Here is a 12,699-nt window from a genome sequence, read left to right as displayed (position 1 = left end):
ACTATAGGTTAAAGATACTACATACTTATTGTTCTATTTTACTGGTTAAGTAGAATGAGGCATTGTCTTGTCCAGGGCTACAGAGCGAGGAAAAGATGCCTCCCCAAAATCTGTAGAAACGCTTTTGGTTTTTCCTCCTCGCCCATTTCCCACCAGTTTTTCCCTCCTCCTTCTGAGCTTCTCAGCCAATCCTTTCTCTCGCGGCGGGCATTCCTATGGTCCTAAGCCCCGCCCACCGCAAGGCGTGACCAACGCCCAGGCCCCGCCCCTCCCAACCCGCGATGGCCCGCCCTCTTTCCCCCGACCGCCAGCTGAGAACCCGAGCGTGCGCGCGCGCCCCCGCTCGCGGCTTGGCTCGGCGTCGGGAGCGCGCTCTGTGTGGCCGCTGCCGCCATGTTGTTGTGGTTGTGAGAAGGCGGCAGCGGCGGAGGAGCGGCCAGACGCGACGCTGCAGCGGCCCAGGCGCTGCCCCGCGCCGGCCCTGGCTGGGAGCCTCGTGGGGTGGCGGAGGAGGCCGTGCCGTGGCGGGCCTCGCCATGTCCTGCCGCCGGGTAAGAAGCCCACCCCCCCTCGTCTCCTCCGGGGTTGAGGAGGAGCTGGAGGAGGGGCCGGCCTCGGCCCCGGCGCGGCGGCTGTCACCTTCTGGAAGAGGTGGCGGCCCACGGGGGGCTGTAGACGGCGTGCGTGCCCCAGAGACGGGTGTTCGAGGCGGCGGCAGTCGCCGCCAAGGGGAGGCTTGGGGAGTGGGAGCGCGGTGGCCCGGCTCAGCCCGGACCCTCGGCTCTGGGGAGGCGGGGTCCCGGGCCGGGCGGCCTTCCCGGACCTGGCGGGACGGGCCCTTGGGGCTAGGGATATGAAGCGCTACCCCCAGATAAATGCCCACGGACCCCAGGGAGGTGAGTGTGCACCCCTTGCCCCGACCGGGTGTTTGGGAGTTCACTGTGGCTAGAGGCCGGAGGCTAAGAGCCAGCGGAACCAGCGGAGCCACCGGGGCGAGCGATGCGGGCCCGAGACTTGTGGGAAGGAGGAGTGGCTGCCTGACTGTGCAGCAGGGCATCCTCTTGACCTGGTAGTACTTGGGTGGAAGGATGGTTCGGAGGCGGTTGAGAAAGCTCAGGGAACACTGGTCAAACAGCTCCGCAAAAGATTACAGTGTTATTTCTTAGGTGGAAATGGTGCTGTTTTATGTATTGCATTGTGCTGCTTAGGACCCCTAAAATCATACTGTTGATTGGACTTTGGGCTGGTAAACTTACGTCAAAAAAAGAGAGTAATGGGGCATATTTCACTTTAATAAACTTCTCTGGGGTCTGATAATCTCACAGTTTTGCACATGAACTGCTGTAGGTATTGATGTTCAGGTGTCTTCTGCAGACCGAGGCCTAAATTCTTGACTGTTTTGGTATCTTGATGTCCACTTTGTTAATCTGGCAGTATCTGTTTTTTTCGCAGTGAAAAAAGTGCGCCTACTTTTCTAGTTTAGGTTCAACTTAGTTTCTTATTATGTGGAAGGTGATGCCATTGGAGTCCTGGGTTGAATTACAAGAGACAGTTTTTTAAAATGTAAAATGCTTGTGATTTGTACGTGGAGAGGGGCAGAGACCTCTCCCTTTCAGATTCAAGGCTGTTTCTGTAGGGCAAGAGTCACGATCCTCGTTTTTGTTGGGAGACCAAGTAAGTTATGTTGGTGGCATGCAGAAGGTCTTTCCTTTTAGGGCCTGTGACTTGGATGGCTAGAAGAGTTTACAGAATGACAGCTTTAAGTAAGCCCAATACTCAAAGTAGTATTAAACTAGATTTGGAGGGTTCTAGAATTTTAGATTGGCTGCCTATGGAGGCCTCTTTCAGCTTTAATTACCTCTCTCATTTTCAGATGACCCAGAGCAGTTCATGTGACCAGCACAGTGGTGCAGCCCCACTTGTAAGTACGTTAATGGCAAGCCAATAGGAGGACCCTAGTTTCTCAGCTTATAGATTAGGTTCTTTAGTTCAGTGCTAGTTAAATACCGGTCATCAGAACTAGTATGGACTGCCTGAAATGCTGATTCTTGGTCCTCACACTGGGACTCCGTGAATTAAAACCTCTGAAAGAGGGGCCTGGGAATCCATCCTTACAAAGCACCCTGAATGATACTGGTCAGCCAGGTTCGTGAACTTCTGCTTTAGGTTACCTTTGGTATTCCAAAAGATTCTTATTAATTACAGCTTCTGAGAGAGTGCTTTTAATTGTTTAGAGCTCTTTAAGAATTTGAGAGGTAGGGAAGAAGGGGAAACCTGAGAAATTTAAAACTGAAAATTGAGCATCTCCTAATAATGGATTTATGTAGAGGAAACAGATGTGTTGCCCAGAGTTATTTATGCAAGTCCTCAGGAACACAGCTAGATAAAATTAGATACTGCTTGACTGGAGAGATGTCCAGAGACATATGGAAGAATCCAGAGGAAAGAAGCAGAGGGAGAGACAGTAAGTCTACTTCTTGCTCACTTCGTCTCTCAGAGGTGCTTCTCTACATCATGATTGCTCCTAAACCATCTCACCCAGGTTTCTAGTAAAGTGAGGGTAGGGTGGGTGAGTTAGCAGTCTTTTGAGACAAGGGTTGTAAACCAGAAAGCTTTAATGTGAATTGTGAAAAGTTCTTGAAATTTGCCTTAAGGCATGAGGAGAGTGGTAAAGTCAGTTTTTAAATCTGTTCTAATTCTGGTTAACACCTTCTGTGGTAAAGTGGAATGCTGAGTTATGAAGGAAGTATTCATATTGCAGAAGGGTGTGTGGTTTGTAATAAGTTTTAGAAGTGTTGGCAGAAACTGTTGTTATAGTTGTGTAGGGTAGTGAAGGAGTTTAGTTAATATTCTGGCAAGTCATGGAGTAGTATTTTTAGAGAAGTGCACCTAGTTGTGCATTATAAGAACCAGAGGCCATGTCTATTTTGTTCTTTGGTGTCTCCATTACCTAGCTAACTGGAGTTACTATACCCTGAGATGTTTGAGTAAATGAATGGTATTGAGATGGGAAGTCTGTTAATGATGGTTGATAACAACGTTAGTTATTAAAAGCTATTTGATATCTTGCATTGGATTAAAGAGCCAGTTTTTAGCCCATGTGGTTCGGAACTTTGAGTCCTGCAAGAAATTCTGTTTTCTAAAGATTGTCATTGTACACTATTCTGTTCCCTAGTTTTTGGTCTTAAATGTGTCTTTAAAAAATGTGTCTTCAATTTTTTAGGTGTTAATGACTTTTTTTGGACCACATTTTATTAAATGCGGAGGCATTTAGAATAGTGGGAAGTCGTAGATTGGCAGAGGGTCTGTGTCATTAATTGAATAACTGCTTTTGGGAATGTCACTTCTCTGGGCCTTAGTTTTCTTATCTTTACAATTAAAGGCTTCTACTCATTAATCTCAAGTAGTTTCTCCAGCCTGATTCTGCAAATCTTTAATAATTTGTAATTGTGTTATTTGGTATTCATCTCATAGGTAGATGAAACCTTTTTAATCAAAACAAACAAACAAACATTGTCTTGGATTCTGCTTTTAGCTTATGGATTTTATACATTGTCCAGAAGTGCTCTGGAAATTGAGTGTATGTTGTATTATGCAGAAACAACATGCTTATGCTGTTGTAATTCATGTAGTGTGGAAATCAAAACGGATTTCACATAGGGAACTTCATAATTTAGTGTGAAGCCACAAGATTAAGGATGGTTTGAGGGAAGTTTGTGCAATTTATGTGGCCAGCTGTTTATTACAGACCACCCAATTCTGTAATTTTCTGTGATGAATTTATAGGTAATTTTATAATCAGTGAAATGCTGATTTAAGACACAGTAGGAGATCATAGCTGTATTGAATTGAACTAGGATTCCCAATAAATTTAGAGGCTACCAAAATTGTTTACCTTCATTACTACTTTTAATTTTAATTGTATGATACCAATATTGGTATCATGCTTTCATCTTCACTTTTGCATCTAGAAACTTTAATACACTTTTTAAATTCATATTTGTATCATGTTAAGAATGAAAATTGTTGTAGCATGAGAATGAATAGATTAGTAAATCCTGGGTTCAAGCCTAGGTTGTGCTCTACATTAGCTGTGTTGTTTCTGGCAAGCCACGTATCCCCTCTGAGCTTCAATTCCGTCACTAGTAAAAGGAAGAAGGGCAACTTCTGTTTATTTCACAATGTCAGGGAGGATCAGATGAAATGTATATGGAAAGCAATCAAACAATGTAAGGAGATATTAGAATCCTATTGTATTACAATCCTGTTCTATTTTCTTGGAAGAGTTGGCTTATGGAGCAATGGTAAATTTGCTACATGTTGTTAAGTGCAAAATTTATTTATTCATTCATTCATTATTATTATTTATGCCTACAGCACCTGGTCTTCCTAGGTGGTCTCCCATCCAAGTACTAACCAGGTCCAGCCCTGCTTAGCTTCGGAGATCAGACATTGGGCTTGTTCAGGGTGGCATGGCCATAGACCATGGACCGTGGCTCCACTGGGGCGTGAACCCAGGACTTTCTGCGTGTAAAGCAGATGTGCTAACCGCTACACTATGGAACCACGTCCTCAGGTGCAGAATTTACAATTTACTGCTGTAATTGATATGGCAACAGAAAAGATTTCAGCTTCTGTACTCTGCCTGGAGAAATCTTTCAGCACTTGTATTCTATCTGCCAATAGGAATAGTCACAGTGTTGCAGGAACTTCAGAGGGACCTAGGATGTCACATTTGTGCCAAGGTTTGCACTTGGAATAGACTTGCTAGATTTCACTCATTTTGTTATATTGAAGCTGTGGAGGAAGGTGGTAGGGTCAAGGAGTTTAGTATATTCTCTGTAAAGTTTTAGTGCTATCTTTTCTAAATGACAGGTGGCAAGTTACAGGGTAATGAAATCGATGTGATTTTAAAAAACATTAAAAAAAGAAAGAAATATCAGCACATAGCAAATGGTAAAAGTTAAGTATTGATTTGGGAAGCTTTGGTATGAAGACAAGATTGCTAACTTGAAATAGGGTAGTTCTTATTTTTTTGTTCTATGCCTGTCATTTTTCTGTAAGATAAATCTGTAATTGTAAAGTATTTAGACTGATTCCACAAACTACATGGGACAAAGTAGTGTTTACAAACTACAAAGTAGTAGTTTTTGGAAGTGCTGTAGAGCAAAAGTAAGTTTTAACTTAATCTCATTTTTAATTTCAAAATGCAATTGTAATTTCTAATTATGAAAGCTACAATACACTTTCAGTATGGAAATTAAAAAAAAATCCCTACAAAAAATAAGAATTGAGATAACTCAGGAGAATAAAGAAAAGTGGAGATAACCATAATCCCACTTAGGTATAATATTTGGTGTTTTTCTTTTTGACTTACACATTATTTACTGAAATACTTTCCATGTCAAATTGATGTTCCCTTAGTGGGTATTTAGTGTTCTGTGATCTGGATGCATCTTAGTTTACAGCAATTCCTTGTTAATGGACATTTTCAATTTTTTTTCTTCAAACAGTGCTTGATGAATTCCTTTCGATTTTTTATACAATTGTGCTATTTCCTTAGGCTAAATTCTAAAAGTGGGCCTATCTGGTTAAAGGGTAGTATGTTTTAAATTTTAATATACTCAGAGTGCCCTATAGATGTCTATTTTAAAATCCCACCAACAGTATACTAGTGTCCGATTCCATATGTTCTTGCTAATGATTTATTATCTTTCAGTTTGTTGGTGGGAGTTTAAAATAGTTTGGGAATAGTTTTTCTTTGTTCTTTTTTCAACATCAGATCTTAGCCTCTATGGTTTAACTCTGCAAGGGACAGGTGACAAGGAGGGCAGTGACACGGAGTACTTTACAACAGGGGTCTCTAAACTTTTTGATAGCTCATCTCAACAGTAAAAAAATGTTGAGCATTAATCCTCCAACCTTCGTATTTATTTAATTTACTAACATATATATATGTGTTATATATATGTTAGTAAATTAATATATTTATATATATAAATTATATAAATTAATATTAAAATTAATATATATAAATTATATATATAAATATATATATAACATATATATATGTATAGTATCTGGTTATTGTGTCCCTTATGAATATAAATCAACAAAAAATAATGAGAATGAGAATTAAAAATAAAGCTCAGATATCTTTTTCTTGTACTCCAGTAGAGCATCTTGGGTAATCTTTGCAGTATATCATACTCTGCTTGAGATATGACTGCTTTAGATTCTTAAGATTTAATGTTGGGCTTTTATGGATGATTGTTTTGGGGCATTTCCACTGGTTCTGCAGATGTTCCAGCCTAGTCTTTAAAGTGTCCCATGCTGTTGGAATCATATCTGCAATAAGGGCAAACATATAAACCTTGCTCATAAAGCATCAGTGTGATATCTTTTGTCATTGTCGAGGGTAAATAATAGGATAGGAAAGGGCAAATAATAGGATAGGAAACAGTCTAAATGATATGAAGAACTGATAATGTATAGAGCATATTTTAGAACGTCTGTGCTTTATAGAAAGCAGTTCAGTTATAACATATCCCTATTTTCTAAGAGCTTAGGTTTTAGAGACTGAGTAAAGGGATGAATAATTGCTACTTGCTTTCCTTTGCTGACAAAGTACCACAATTAACCTGTCACTCTAACCATTTGGAAGAGCCTGAGCCTTTAACTTTTAAAAAATGCTTTCTTGGGCCGAAACTTTCCATGATGAATCTTAAATTAAAAAGTAACTTTTTTTTTTTTTTAAGTTCGAATAAGTTGCTTTTGATTTGGCACCCCCCCACCCCCATCCAATAAGTTATGAAATCAGGAAATGGTGATTTTGCACTCGCAAAATGAGTCTCCCTTTTTCCTCCCATAATGGGGAACTTAATTTCAGTTATTTCATATGGGTCATTGTGGAAGAAAGATAATATTGAAGTGTTAGATATTGTGAAAGGAGCAACTCAAGTGATTAGTTTTTGCCAGTTAAAAGAAATGAGATAATTTATATTGAAGGTGATTGCTATATACAGTGCTTTGGAAAAAAAGGCCAGCTATTATCCCTTTTTACCTCAGATAGCATGATTTATAAGATTCTTTCATATGTATCTTCTTAGAACCTCAAATGGATTTGAGAGCATCATTTAATCAAGGATATTGTGAACTCCTTTGGGGGCTACATGCCTAATGTTTGACATTATGTTTAATAAGAGATAGACTCCAAACCCTGCAGAAGTAGGTACTGATGGCTGTTCTCCTTCACTCCACATCACTTAATATATTGTCTAGTACAGAGTAAGCTGTCATAATTATGAACTGTGTTTAAACTCTTACATATTTATTTACACCTGAAAATAAGTTATAGCATTGTAAAACCAATACTATTTTCTGTAGTTAGATTGTTCTTTCATCTGATGTGCACAGAAAATGTTTTTGTAGGGGTCATTAATTTTACATCAACCTTTCAGATATCCTTTTACCTCCTCTTAAGGATAGTTTCAAGATGACAAAAATTAGTCTTGATGTAATTCCTTTGTCCCTCCTACTGCCAGGACTGTTTGTGTGTGTATTATTTATGTGGTAGGCTGCTATTTAAAAAGGAAACATGCATAGTCTTTGGGTACATAGTGATTCCTGAAACATGGACACCAATTTGCCATGAGGGTGAATGAAAAGGAGCAAGTATGATTTCTCTCACTTGTCTCATTCTCTTCAGTTCTATGTACACATGGTTTTGGCTTATTCTGAAAATACTGAAGAGAATTAGTCTTTCCAAGAATTAGTATGTTATTTCCCCTTTGTTCCATTGTACTTAAAATCCTGTTTAGTAAGTGAACTAATATACTTTTATACATGAGAGACCCCTGGAAAGACAGGAGTGGAAATATTAATTTCTGACTGGTTGGGATAGTATGACTATTTTCTGCTTCATGTTCTTCTGTCGTTTCCCAATTTTCTATAATGAGCATGTATTACTCTTATAATTAGGAGAAACTGCTATTTTAATGTGCATTTTAATGTCGTTAGTTTTCATTGAGTGTCTTATGAAGGTTTAAGTCATAGTCACCAGTGAGAAAGTGGATTGTTAACTGGCTCCAGGTCATAAACAGAGCAGCAGTTGTAGGAAGTGGTATGGGAGGAATGAGCAGGCAAGCTGATTTAAATTTTCTCATTGTAAACTCCACTATGACTGAGATAGTCTGGAACTTAGATTATAAATAAACACAAGAGGACCTCCATCTAAATTTTCTCAAAGAGCTGATCAAGGATTATGAATAATGCCTTAAAAAGAGAAATTGATTCTATAAACTCTAAACACAAGACTTATCCTGAATTCTCAGTTTTATTGACTTACCATATGAATTTCAGCAAGTTCTGTAGCCTTGTGTGTATGTGTTTTAAATATCAAGTGGGATTATAGCAACTCATATGTAATATGGATTTGTACATGTAATTGAAACTGGAAGATATTTAGATAAATGACTTTATGACAGTATAGTCTTATTGGAGTTCTGTTGTTAATACAGCTGGAAGTTGGGCCACTGTAAGTTTATATACTCTTTTGGTGAAAAATACACTCTTCCTATATTTTAGGAAGATCTGTGTAATATATCCTATAGAGTTGAAGTGTTTAGATAGGGCCTGTTAGTGTTTGCTGTTAGTTTATGGCACATTATAGTCTCTTAAATGCTTGTGTAAATAGATGACATATCATTCAGAATGTTAGATTTCTGGGGTAAGACATTTGTAATTATCTGCTCTTTATTCTTTTAAAGAATAAGATTAAAGTTGAAGAGCAATCAAGGTAATAAAGGTAGATACTAATATAGGTTTATGGTTTTTTTTTCTCAGTTAGAAATTTTATAATAAGAATAACAGGCTTATTAAAAAAATACTTCAGAGAAGTCTCCAAAGCCCATCTTCCTCTGTTCCCAAATTCTACAACCCAGGTTTTCTTTCCTTAAAAGTAAAATTTAAATCTTTCAAAAATTTAGAAAAATATGGAGAATAATTTAACAAATGCCATGTATCTGATTTAATAGATGTTGATTGAGATATATTAGATGTTGACATTTTGTTAGGTTTGCTTCAAAGGTGTATTTATATTTGTTTTTAAAAATTAAAGTATTATACAGTTGAGTCCCTTTTGCACTCTTTGATTCTATTTACATTATCCAGAGCTTATTTATCTTTCTTAGCTCATTCTCTTATATTCTACAAATATCTGTATTTCATATGTAGTATTATTGTGTTTCAAATATATATGGTACCTTAGTATACTCTGCAGTTGAAAAGGTTGAAATTTATGTTGATATGTTTATTTACTTCATTTAATAGCTAAATAGTATCCAGTTGTATGAACAGAATATAATTTTAGTCCCCTCTGGATAGTTGTTTTCAGTTAATTTATAGATTTAAAAATTTCCCTCCAATGGGGTCAAATTATACATGCTGATCCACAATTTGCTTTTTTTTTTCTGCTAATAATAGTATATTACAGACATTCTTACCTTATCACAAAATGTAGATTTATCTCATTTTTAAGGACTTTAGTTTTTTGTTTTTAAACTTTTTATAGACATGTTACAATTATTTATCTGATCCCTTACTGCTGGACATCTAGATATATTTTTTGGCATTTTTTTCATATTATAAAAAGTGCCGTTTGTGATGGATGTTCTTGCACTTTATACTTTTGAACAACTGAAGGATTATTTCTACAGAAATAATTCTGCAGAATAAAATCTTGGAGACTAGAATTGCATGCAAAAAATATTGATGTTGTTATATTAAAGGTAGACCAGTATATATATTTGTAACTTTCTTATTCCTGATGTGTTCACTTGGGTCTGTTCAAAATGGGTGCTATGTAATAGGTGCTGAGATGAATGGCTTCATAATACAAAGCAACTAATATATTAAAATTGCATAGTAGAGACTAAGAGGAATCCCAGCTTTATATAGGTAAGGCACACAAAGCTGTGTTTGGGGAATAGTTTTAGTTTTGCTAGAATAGAAGATAGAGAATTCAAAGATAAATTTTAAAGTGTGTTTGCTGTAAATTGTTGAAATTAAATCGTTAAAAGTGTATTTTCCTTTACTCTCTATATTGAGCCTTAAATTTTAGACTCTTGAGATCAAATGCAATTCTGGGGAAGATGTGTCTGGTGACAGTGTGCGAAATTGGGGGCAAAGATTGGAAAGCAGTGAAGAATCTGTACTGTACTCAGAATAAGGTGATGTGGACTGGAATTAAGGCTGTGGCAAGGTGGTAATTCAGGTAGCTAGATTAATGTAGAAGATATCCTAAAGGAAATATACGAACATTTGTGAAGTAGATGGGAGGTAAGGGCAGTGATTCAAAGTTGATGGGTCTTAGAATTTGGAGAAAAGTGATAGTACAGAAATGAGAAATTGGGAGGAGGAGCTGTTTTTGAAAAAGAACTGAAAAGAAACCCTTTACATGTATAACACTGAGGCTAGGGGATATACAAGTAAAAAAGTCCTGCACGAACTTGAACATAGAGAATTTGATGTAGGAAGAAAGGTAGGCCTCATCTGGATGAGATCTTGAACCTTGAAGAGCTGAAGATTGAGAATCACATTTAAGTGGGGTGGAAGAGGATAGAATTAAAAAATAAAACTAACTTAAAATTAGATTAATGAGGCATAGTGGAGGCCAGAAGGGAGAATTCCAAAGGAATGATAGGTTTGAGAGAGATGAAGATGAGGTCTCAGGAAATAATTTGATTTGGTGATTCATACAAGTCATTGGTCATCATTTTCTTGGATTAATTTTAGGATAGTGAGTGACTAAAAGTGAGTGGAAGATGAACCAGCATATATAGAGCTTCCTCTGGTGATTCCTTCTGTCATTTGATATCTGCACTGTCCAGGACATATTGAGCATTTGAAAATTAGCTTGTTTGACCAAGGAACTAAATTTTAAAATTTCATTTAATTTTAATTAATTTAACTTTAAATAGTCATGTGTCTAGTGGCTACCGTGTTGGACCGCACAGATTATGGACTCAATATGAAACATTGATGTAGATTAGCAATAAGATATCTCAGGATAAAATAAGAGCATTTAGTTATTTTAAAATTTTGTTGCAGTGCTATCGAAATAGTGTTGGAATTATATATTCTAGTGCAAACTACGTTTTTACATTTTTATTTTTTGTGTTCAGTGTTGGCCATAATTAATCGACATTTCTTTTCTATCATTAAGAACAAAATTAAAGAATGTAATTTTAAGAGCATTATGGTCTGAAATCACTTCATGACTTTCTTACCCTTTTTCTTCTGTCTTGCCTTTGAAAAAAAGTTACAATTCAAATTTTACCGACGAAAGAATAATACAATATTTATTGAGACATTTTGAGTCTCTATTTTCTCCAACTAAAAGTAACTGAATATTTGTCTTAGAAATCTCATTGGGGAGAGAGGAAATACCAGCTAAATTTGACTTTAAATAAATCAATATCTTAGATATTTTATTGCTTGAGAAATGGTTTACTTTGCGAATGATTTATAGTAGTTTAAATTTGAATATTTGATAGTATCGAGGGATCCTTTCTTACTGTCTGGCTAACCTAAGTGCATTTTGTTTGCAAGAAGAAAAATTGAAGCATACATGAAAAGACCCATTCACAAGGCAACATACTATGTAATTCCATTTCCATAAAGTTTAAAAAACATAAAACTAATGAATGGATGGGATTGGAAGTCTGAATAATGGTTATCTTTGGCAGTAAGCACAAGGGACAAGGGAGATTGTAGGGGTGCTGGTAATGTTTTCTATCTTGATTGGGGTGGTGATTTCATGGTTGTCTTAAGTTTATGGGAATCACTGAGTTGTATACTTATGATGTGCCTTTTTTTGTACGTATATCTCAGTTTAAAAACTTTTACCCCCTCACAAAATTTTAATTAACATAATCAGCTGAATTTATCTTCCTTTAGCTTCTTTAACTTTCCTACTACTTGTTTGTATATGAATACACTTAATGAAATATTTTTAATCTTTTTAAGTTATATAAAACATACAGAAGAGTGCATAAAATAAATGTATAGCTTAATGAATTTTTAAAATGAATAAATTGGAGGTTTTTTTTTTTTTTTGGTTGGGGAGGTATGTCATACCTGTGTCTATCAGGAGGGAAGGAGTTGATGGAGGGCTGAAATTTTTGAAGAAAAGAGTTTTGAGGAATCTCAGAATACCAGATCCTCATCTTGGCTCTGCCTTTACTTTGCCACCTCTTTGGGCAAGTCATTTAATTTATTTGGGTCTCAGATTTTTCTGTAGAAAGGGATAATTTGGTGCAATTCAGATAAAATTATAGGAACATGGAATAGTGTTACTATAAAGACCTTTAAGGCATTGACATTTAGTCTTATTACAGAACAGAATTGTGATGTACAAAGGTAAAATGATTTGCCCAAGGATACACAGCTGGTGATTATTAATATCATTCATTTGTATTAGTTTAAGACTTTCTGAGGCTTGCTTAAGTATGCCAGGCACTATTCTAAACTATTTACATGTATAAACTCATTTAATTGTCTAGGATTATTTTCAGAGATAGGTATAATTACTCCAATTTTACTGATGTGGAAGTCGAGGCAAAATAAGATTAAGTGACTTGCCCCAGGTTCTTGGACCTGAGCTCTAAACCAGTTTGCTATACTGCCTAATTAAATGAA

At 36.9% G+C, this 12,699-nt stretch overlaps 1 protein-coding gene and 1 pseudogene across 15 annotated transcripts in view; one reads left to right on the top strand and one right to left on the bottom strand.

Annotated features, from left to right (window-relative positions):
* The first annotated feature begins 367 nt into the window (after window positions 1-367).
* MTMR3 (myotubularin related protein 3) overlaps window positions 368-12,699 on the top strand; it is a 125,447-nt gene continuing 113,115 nt past the window's right edge. For 11 of the 15 annotated variants that reach the window (XR_002783539.1, XR_002783538.1, XM_011373339.2 and 8 more), the window contains exon 1: window positions 369-551. The gene's annotated coding sequence lies outside the window, so the exon portion shown is untranslated. Of the gene's footprint in view, window positions 552-643; window positions 897-12,699 lie in introns of those variants that run through there. The other 4 variants (XM_023538458.1, XM_011373344.2, XM_023538457.1 and 1 more) reach the window with 3 other exon arrangements.
* Window positions 4,369-4,484, bottom strand: LOC111747473 (annotated as a pseudogene).

Source organism: Pteropus vampyrus, unplaced genomic scaffold (assembly GCF_000151845.1).
Source record: "Pteropus vampyrus isolate Shadow unplaced genomic scaffold, Pvam_2.0 Scaffold223, whole genome shotgun sequence".
NCBI classification, from domain to species: Eukaryota; Metazoa; Chordata; class Mammalia; order Chiroptera; family Pteropodidae; genus Pteropus; species Pteropus vampyrus.
Note: the sequence above shows the minus strand (reverse complement) of the source record. Positions and strands in the feature narration are given on the sequence as shown.